Source organism: Podarcis cretensis, assembly GCF_951804945.1.
Source record: "Podarcis cretensis genome assembly, chromosome: 14".
In the NCBI taxonomy this organism is placed as follows: Eukaryota; Metazoa; Chordata; class Lepidosauria; order Squamata; family Lacertidae; genus Podarcis; species Podarcis cretensis.
This window is the reverse complement of record NC_137183.1, coordinates 44,716,671-44,726,042: the sequence shown is the minus strand read 5'-3', so window position 1 is coordinate 44,726,042 and position 9,372 is coordinate 44,716,671. Positions and strand designations below refer to the sequence as shown.

The 9,372-nt window shown below is 45.1% G+C and overlaps 1 long non-coding RNA gene across 2 annotated transcripts; it reads right to left on the bottom strand.

Moving 5' to 3' along the window:
• Window positions 1–1,915: 1,915 nt before the first annotated feature.
• On the bottom strand, window positions 1,916–9,263 carry LOC307203339. 2 transcript variants are annotated; one of them, XR_013833160.1, is made up of 4 exons: window positions 9,133–9,263; window positions 4,675–4,781; window positions 3,085–4,389; window positions 1,916–2,702 (listed from the first exon to the last, which is right to left on the bottom strand). It is a non-coding gene; the product is annotated as an uncharacterized lncRNA (long non-coding RNA). The 2 variants fall into 2 exon arrangements; XR_013833159.1 differs by having other exon boundaries at window positions 3,085–4,781.
• Window positions 9,264–9,372: the final 109 nt, after the last annotated feature.

Here is a 9,372-nt window from a genome sequence, read left to right as displayed (position 1 = left end):
ACTCTTCTAGGCAATGACCAGATAAGCTTTAGCAAGGCTGTGGCCTCAGGCTTTATTGGGGTGGGGGAATACCAAGAGAAAAAGAGGTGGCAGAAAAAGAGAGAGAAACAAGTGGCCCCATTCCCCCCCCCAATAATTCCACCCTCTGTTGGCTTTAACCCTGTCCACAGTTGGCCTGCGGGACGCAGGTGGCGCTGTGGATTAAAGCCTCAGCGCCTAGGGCTTGCCGATCGAAAGGTCGGCGGTTCGAATCCCTGCGGCGGGGTGCGCTCCCGCTGCTCGGTCCCAGCGCCTGCCAACCTAGCAGTTCGAAAGCACCTCCGGGTGCAAGTAGATAAATAGGGACCGCTTACCAGCGGGAAGGTAAACGGCGTTTCCGTGTGCGGCTCTGGCTCTGGCCAGAGCAGCGATGTCACGCTGGCCACGTGACCCGGAAGTGTCTGCGGACAGCGCTGGCCCCCGGCCTCTTGAGTGAGATGGGCGCACAACCCCAGAGTCTGTCAAGACTGGCCCGTACGGGCAGGGGTACCTTTACCTTTACCTTTACAGTTGGCCTGCAGTCCCTGATGGGTTATCCCCAAGGGAAAATACAGCCCTTGACAGGGGTGGAATCTACACACATATAAAAAAATGCTGTGAAAATGCTTAAAAAAAAAAAGTTTTGAAAAATGCATCGAATTTGTCATAGCTCACTGTCGCCATCTAGTGTCACATTTGTATATTGCATGTCCTTCACATAAGCCCTCTCTGTCCAAAATTCCTGGGTGCCAGCTTGATTGTATGTGAAGCTGGGCACAAGTTTTCTTACCTCGAGATAATCCTCATGCAGGAAAGAGTCACCTAGTAGTAATTAGAAATGTGTGTTTGCGCCCTTGGAAAATGTGACTGTTTGGAATCAGATTATGGCAATGACTGCAGTGCTGGCATTTTGTTAATGGATCAACATCTCCTTTTGTTTCTTTAGTTTGCATGGTTTGATTAGGAGACCAAAGTATGAATGAAAGAAACGCAGATAATTCTCTTTATAGAGATTGCACTGTGTGGAAACTATGGCTTTCTGAGTTAATCAAGCATCCCTGAAGAGCTGCCAACATTCATTTTCCTTGTAATGCCCATTAGAATGCAAGAGGAAGCAGACGACACATCATGGCCAAACACCTGACGTTCTGGCATTGTGAATGTAACGGGGGTGAAGAAATAATTCTCTCATCATCCGTCACTAACAAAAGCAGTACAGGAAGAAAGATAGAAGGAAAGTGGGATGTAAGGCTGGAGGCAGAATTCAAGGATATATTGCACATTTAGGGCATTTTTAAAATTTAAGTTGTTGAACTCTAACAACCATCAACCCCAGCCACTGTTGTCAGAGCTCAGGGATGATGGGATTCCAAAAATATCTGGAGGGCCAGAGGTTCCCAAGTAGGGCTGTAGATTTTTCTAAAATGGAGCCATGGGGATGTGATTTTCTTTCCCAGGCAGAGAGTCTTCGGGAAAGTTTTTCCAGGCAAATGAGACCAAGCTGACAGCGTTGGGGAGGGGAGGGGGTGGAGAACCTTCAGTGAATCAGCCCAACTCACATTGTAATTCAGGGTACACACAGCGCCAGCGAACACTCCTACAGAATAAGTCCATCAGCTGCCTTAATGCCCATGTTCTTCATAAGTATTCTTCAAACCAGCTATTGGCAAAAACAGAAATGAAGTATCCTCTAAAAGGTTTACTAATAAAAGGAAACAGGCTTTCATTTTGAAAAAAAAAATCCATACTCAATCCAAGATAACAAAATATATAGAAGAAGAATTAATGGGAATAGCATATGAAAAGTATAGCATGGACACGATGAATTCATGATGAAATCCCTGGCATAGTGAAGAGGAATCAGGGAAGAGGAATCATAGTGAAGAGAAAACCAAGACATTTTGCCACCTGAGGTGGACCCCAAAATGGTGCTTGTTCCCTACCAGGGAAGAAGAGGTGAGGGAAGATCTGCATCAGGAACAAAGGAGGTGGGGGAAGAAAGATCAACTGCCGTCCCTGTGGATCCTGCCACCTGTGGTGGCCACCTCACCTTGGCCTCATGGATGAGTCTGCCTTTAAGGGAATGCAGGGGAGCGTAGTTCCAGGACTTTTTTCAGAGCAGGAGCAATGATGAAGTGATAGCAAGGCTTTCAAATTCTTTTGAAAAACTAGAGGGTCTCAGCTTAAAAATAAAAATAAAAATCACCCCCACTCCCCAGGTGGTAGCCCTTTCACCAGACCAGCCCAGTGAGAATTGCTCTTGTTCAGAAACCATGGGACACAGGGGTCACACCCACACCATACATTTAAAGCACATGGTTTCCCCACCAAAATCCTGAGAAGTATAGCTTGCCATCGCAGAGCTGCAATTCCCAGCACCCTTAACACATTGCAACAGTGTGGGAAACTGTGTGAATTAAATGTATGGTACCGATGTGTCCTAAGGGTTAATAGGAAAAGGAAAAAGGAAAACTGGGAGTGTGAGGAGGAGAGGGGGAGATTTGAGTGTCCTCATCAGCTGATGAATGAAGATTAAACCTTGCTGCCTAAGCTGTGTGGTCCTGTTCCTTCAGCACAGCCATTGGAGGATTACACCCTGCCCTACCTATCAGTCAATGTCATCAGTGATGTCAGGTGGGTGTGGTTTTAGGGGGGAAGTGGCTTGGAGAGCCAAATTGGACTCCCTAGCAGGCCATGATGGGACGCAGGTGGCGCTGTGGGTTAAAGCCTCAGCGCCTAGGGCTTGCCGATCGAAAGGTCGGCGGTTCGAATCCCTGCGGCGGGGTGCGCTCCCGCTGCTCGGTCCCAGCGCCTGCCAACCTAGCAGTTCGAAAGCACCTCCGGGTGCAAGTAGATAAATAGGGACCGCTTACCAGCGGGAAGGTAAACGGCATTTCCGTGTGCGGCTCTGGCTCTGGCCAGAGCAGCGATGTCACGCTGGCCACGTGACCCGAAGTGTCTCCGGACAGCGCTGGCCCCTGGCCTCTTAAGTGAGATGGCCGCACAACCCCAGAGTCTGTCAAGACTGGCCCCTACGGGCAGGGGTACCTTTACCTTTACCTTTACCTAGCAGGCCATGATTGGTCTCCACATATTGGAGCTTTTTTGGCCCTATGGTACCCCTGCCTGTATGGGCCAGTCGTATCCGACTCTAGAGTTGCGTGCTCATATCGCTCTAGAGGCCGTGAGCCGGTGCCATCCGAAGACACTTCCGGGTCACGTGGCCAGCGTGATGAAGCTGCAGCTGGCGAGCCAGCACCAGCGCAGCACACAGAAACACCGTTTACCTTCCCACTATAAAGCGGTCCCTATTTATCTACTTGCACTTAAGAGTGCTTTCGAACTGCTAGGTGGGCAGGAGCTGGGACCGAACGACGGGAGCTCACCCCACCGCGGGGATTCAAACCGCCAACCATACGATCGGCAAGTCCTAGGCACTGAGGTTTTACCCACAGCGCCACCTGCGTCCCTCTTTTGGCCCTATACTAGGAGGTAAATACAAATTTTGCTTGGGGTTCCCTAGTATTTGCTAGTAGCAGGCTGAAGCCTTCAGCAGGCATCTGAGCAAAAATCCAGCTTTATTAGCCCACCTGTGCCCTAAATCTTTCTTCCTAAATTTCAGGGTTAGACATTTCAAAACAGTGCCTCAAACGCGGCAAATGACACAAACTAGAACACAAAGGCCTTTTCCAAAAAGAACAAAGCTCTTTTGAAGGCAGCTGAAATTGTCGATGCTAAATTAAAAATTAAAAATCCAATCCATGGGCTGAAGAGAGATGGTGAGTCTGCCAGACAGCCCTTAGGGTGATGACGTTAAAAAAAAAAATCTTTCCACTACAGCTATAAAGCTCTCTTTTGTAATATATTTACCGCGTCACGAAATATATAGCTGACTTGCATGAATATGTTGCATGGGTATCGTTTTCTTTGGCAGCATCTATGTGAAAACAGCTTGGATGAGTAATGATGAAACCTGTGGAAAAAAATCTGGTTCCTTTACTGCCTAATTATTGATGGGCATCAAAAGCAGCAGGCTGGTGTGTGCGGTGTTTTTTTAAAGGATTTTTCCTCCCTGAATCCAATAAACAACTGATGCATGCTGTTTGCACAAAATTAAGAGTTATATGCTCATAAACATATAAACATCAGCTGTATTTTTCAAGCAGTGTGTTTAATACGTATTAAATTGAAGTTTTATCTTTGCTTAGCACTAAGATGACAAAGCAAAATGTGGGCAACAGCGAAGTCTGATGGTGCTAATATTAGACAATCCGTTCATCTCCACCATGCTCTTGGCCTCACCAAGCAAAAAGAATGTGCCATATCTCATATTGCCCATGTTAGACTTCTCCGCAATTGTATTGACCTTGCCTGTCGAAGCAAAAGACATATGGCTTTAATACTGAACAACACTTCGTTCTCATAACAAAGCTCTGTTGCACGTACTGCACACTAGTGCTCAATAGCCAGGAAAGTTGAACTCGATCCTGCTGTTTAGCACTTAGCTCTCCTCACTGGCTGGCTGACACATGTCAGAACTTCAAAGCTCGGTCATAAACTATAAGCCACAATCTTGGTGTAATCAGCAGCAAAATCCCCGTTGGCTGTAAATGTGAAAGTCCAGGGGTTGCAAGCAATGTTTCTGCGCAAGCTAACCTTATCATCCAGTCCTTGCAGGGTGCTTCAGCCACCGACAGAGATTGGCTTCGGATCAGTGTAGTCTGCGCCAATGGTGCCATTATTTCAGCCTTAGTACACGAGGCCTGCAAAAAGTCACATCAAAGGGAGGAATTCACTTTGAGGCTTGCAAATAGTCCACAATGTTTTTGGCGAGTGTCAGAATCAGGTTCTGCCCTAACAAAATGTGGTTCAACTCATGTTTGGATCTTGCCAACATAGATTTGCTTTAAAAAAAAATCCTTATAGGAAGAGCTGTGTGAAGCTCTCCTAACAAAGGAAACATTCATACCTTACATTTAAAGTAGTATTATACCACTTTAGTAGTCGTGGAGATTCCTGAGAACTGCAGCTTCTTAAGGGTGCTGAGAATTGTAGCTTTGCAAGTTCAGCACCTTGGGCAAACTGCAGTTCCCAGAATTCTCCATGACTGCTAAAGTGACATAGGAGTGCTTTAAATGTATGGTGCAGATGGAACTGGAAACAAAAAGACTTGACTATGAATGGGTGTGGGCTTGTTACCGTTAGCCACTAGAGGGCAGGCAGAGTTAACCTTAGATGAGTCTCAGCCCCAGGATCAATACCAAAGATCAGCACTTAAACTTTGGAACTTCTGCCCTTTGATATCAGGCAAGTGCTGTACTTTTTGGGGGGAGCTGCTAAAGATTTCTTTTGTTTAAGTGAGCCTACCCAGACACCTACATTTGACTTGTATTTTAATATGTACATATTATTTTACAACGCATATTTTTTAAACTGCTGACTTTATTGGTAATTTTATTGTATATTTTATATTTTATGTAAGCTGTTTGGATTTGATGATTAAGCTGCATATAAATCCTGTTAAGAAATTATAACAAAAGAATAAAAACAACCTTTCTCTTCATTCGTGTTCCACCAGCAACTGAAGACACTCATTTTTAAACAAGCTTTTTAATTCTGTTGCAGCTTAATGTATATATTGTTAGTTCTGCTCTTTATGTGCTGCTGTTTCTAGTTTGGTAATTTGGGTTTTAATGGTTGGATCATTTTCGCATATATAATTGTTGGCTGCTGCAAGGAGTTTCTTTGCGGAGGGAGAAGTAGGATATGGATTTAAAAAAATGAAAATGAGCAATTAATCAGGTAGTCCCTCATTCAGATCTCACCCCTGCCTTGAACTGAGTATACAAGTGGGGCCTGCAACAAAATGTTGCATTGTGGAGCACTGCTGCCCAAAATTCCAGCTGTTCCCTTCCCTGTTGTGCTCCAGAAGATTCTCTCAAAGCCTGGGGTCTCAGTCCAATGAGGTAAAAGCCTTTTACCAAAACACTTGCCCAAGAAAGTACAGTCCAAGGTACAGCATAGTCTCAGTTAAGCCAAGCCCAATCACCTTATATTCTGTGGCCTCCTAAACCACATTCTAGCTCAGGCATCACCAAACTCAGCCCTCCAGATGTTTTGGGACTACAGCTCCCATCATCCCTGACCACTGGTCCTGTTGGCTAGGGATGGAGTTGTACAGTGGTACCTCAGGTTACATATGCTTCAGGTTACATATGCTTCAGGTTACAGACTCCACTAACCCAGAAATAGTACCTTGGGTTAAGAACTTTGCTTCAGGATGAGAACAGAAATTGTGCTCTGGCAGTGTGGCGGCAGCAGGAGGCCCCATTAGCTAAAGTGGACCTCCAGAATGAATTAAGTACTTAACCCGAGGTACCACTGTAGTCCCAAAACATCTGGAGGGCCGAGTTTGGGGGTGCCTGTTCTAGCTGCAGCTGCTTGGTAGTAAATAAGTTCTAGGGACTGCTCATTCACAAGTAGACCCCTTACTCATGAGCCACATGATGACTCAAAGTCTGTAGACATATGTTTTGTCATGGCTCTTTGGATTGGACTCTGGGCCTTTTGGCACCAATCTTCTCAGAGACTGAGGGGTGGCTCTTCCTCCTCCTCCTCTGACAAAGATCTTCAGCAGGTCTCAACCTAGACAGCTCCACAGGAAGATTCTCAGCACTGGTGCAAGGAGGCCCTGCCTGTTGCGCAAGGTTCTTGACCTGTGAAGCGTCTGGTTTGTCCACCAAGGACTCAGGGCTCAGCTCAGGGCTAGGCAGGATGGCCCCGCCCCTGATTTTCTGCCCCGCACAGAACAGCCAGTCAGAATTTACACTGGGCTATTTTGAGGGTTCGTTCTATAGGACAAAACTTTTTTTTTTATACTTCTGCAAACTTCTAGTACTTCTACTGCTGCCTCCCTCTAATGGACAGATGTTGCCAATCTGGCTGTGTAAGTAATGACACTCACAGCCTGGACATTGGAAAAAGAGGGAACAATTAACCAACATGCTATTATTCTTCCCAGGAATTATGACCCAAATCTGTACCTCTCTTTTTTTGTTGTGGGAGAAGTTTAATTTTCGTTTTTCTTCTCTGTATTTCCTTCCTTCTTTCTCTATTTCCTTGTTTCAGGGATTCCCATACTGTGTGACTCATAGACCACCAGTTGGTCCATGAGCTTCATTCAGGTGGTTCATGGAGTGTTGGTGAAAATACCATTAAAAATCATGCAGCATCTACTGAAGTGCTTTACCATTGATACAACAAGCAGAAAAATCATTAAGTGGTCCACCGAGAGCAATTGTAAAGTGATCTGTGGGGATGGAAATGGGAGTGTGGGAACCCCTGCCTCATTTCTTACATAGTTTTGAATTGTATGGTTTTGATTAAATACATTTTTAAAAGGCAATATTAAAAAATGATTAACAAGCATTATTATGTTTCAATAAGGAAGGCAGAGAGAAAAAACGGTCAATTTTTATAACATATTGGAATAATAAGGATTCAGCCTTGAAGAATATTGGGAATGTTATAAAGGAGGTGTTGATACGAATAAGACTTTGGCACTGGGTGGTTAATAATGTATCTGGTTAGCAATATAATGGCTTCGAATTTGAAAAACAAAACAAAAACAAAGGCAGGGCATTAATTTGGGAGTAGGAGGGTGGAAATTTCTTATCATCATTACATTTGAAGCTATAGAAAAAGTTTGTACAAAGCATTTGCGGAATTAAAAAAAATGCAAATGAAAAATTATTATTATTTAATTGCTACATCGCCATTCCTCTCACAGTGCAGAGCAACATGGCAACACAACTTGATTATTGCAATGTGCTGTATGCATGGCTACCCTTGAGCCTGGTCTGGAGGCTCCAGCTACATTGTCCACCCAATTTTATGGAACTCCTTTCCAGTTGATGTCTGACAGGCCTTCCTCCCTTATGGCACCTGTTGAAGACCTTTTTATTCAAATGGGCATAGCTGCCAACTTCCTGGGGCCCTGGGTGCCCAAGCACCCACAAAATTCCCCATGAAGGGGCAGGGCACCCACAAATTTCGGTGCCAGGGCCATGCACGCTGCATGGCATGCATGGCCCCAGGCACCCACGATCGCAGGGCCAAGCTGACACACTTGCCAGCGGGCATTTTATGTTTGGATTTCTCATTATAACTGACATTTACTTTCGGGGCATTGTATCTTTGTAAACTATTTCAAGATGACTGCAGTTCAGAGATACATGAAGGTTTTAAATAAATAAATCAAATGAATAACAATCACTTGCAAAAACTGCAGGACCATGGCGAGTCACTACTTTTCAGCCCAGTCTTCTTTACAGCGTTGGGGTGAAGTATTGGTGGGGAATCTATTTATGCTATCCTGAGCACCACAGAAGAAAGGCATGTTGTATAAAGTAATAAATATGAAATACAAAAGGAGTAGTTTCTTCTCACACATCACTGCACAGCACATCTCTTGGGTCATTGTCCCTGAAGGGTGGTTTACATGTGCCCAGACTTACCACAGCTCATTCTCAAATAGTATTGCATTATAACAAAGAAAGTGCCTCTGAGTAATGTGCAGAGTGCTTGTTATTACATTTCATTTCAATCCTACCCTTCCTTTTTTATTATTAAAAAGCACACATTCTCCCACTTTTATTCTCACAACAGCCTTGTGAAGTAGGTTAAGAAGATTAGTTAGACTAGCAGAAGATAATGTACAAGTGCTGTGGCGCCGAGGAGTGACTTGCGCCCAGGTTTCCCCAGTTTTATTTATTACATTGCTATTCCACCTTTCCTCCAAAGAGCTCGAGGTGGCACACATGGCTCTCCTCCTCCCCATTTCATCCTCACAACAACCTGGTGAGGTAGGCTAAGAGGAGAGGCTGGTGAGCTCCATGGATAAGTGAGGGGATTTGAACCCTGGTCTCCGAGGTCCTAGTCTAGCACTTTTTTTTTTTTGGCGATCACTCGTAGCCGAGTAAGATTGTCTTCCATAAACACGATTTTAACAATGAGTCCGTAAGTGACTGTAGCCACTACACGACACTGCCCACCACACATTATTATTATTATTATTATTATTATTATTATTATTATTTCACTGTTTCAACCCACATGCGAGAGAAGAGCTGCGAAGGGCTTTGAGCCCAGACATCTCTCCTTCAGGTTAGATGAATGAGCGAAAGCTCCTCCTCAGGGAATAAAAGCGAAATAAGCTTTCGCGCCTTTTCTCCCGCGCTTTGCTTCGCGCCCAAAAACCCGCGCGTCCCCGCCCCCCAACGAGCACGCGCCTCTCTCTCTCTCTCTCTCTCTGAAGGCGTCACGCGGGCTTCCGAACCGCCCGACCAATCAGAG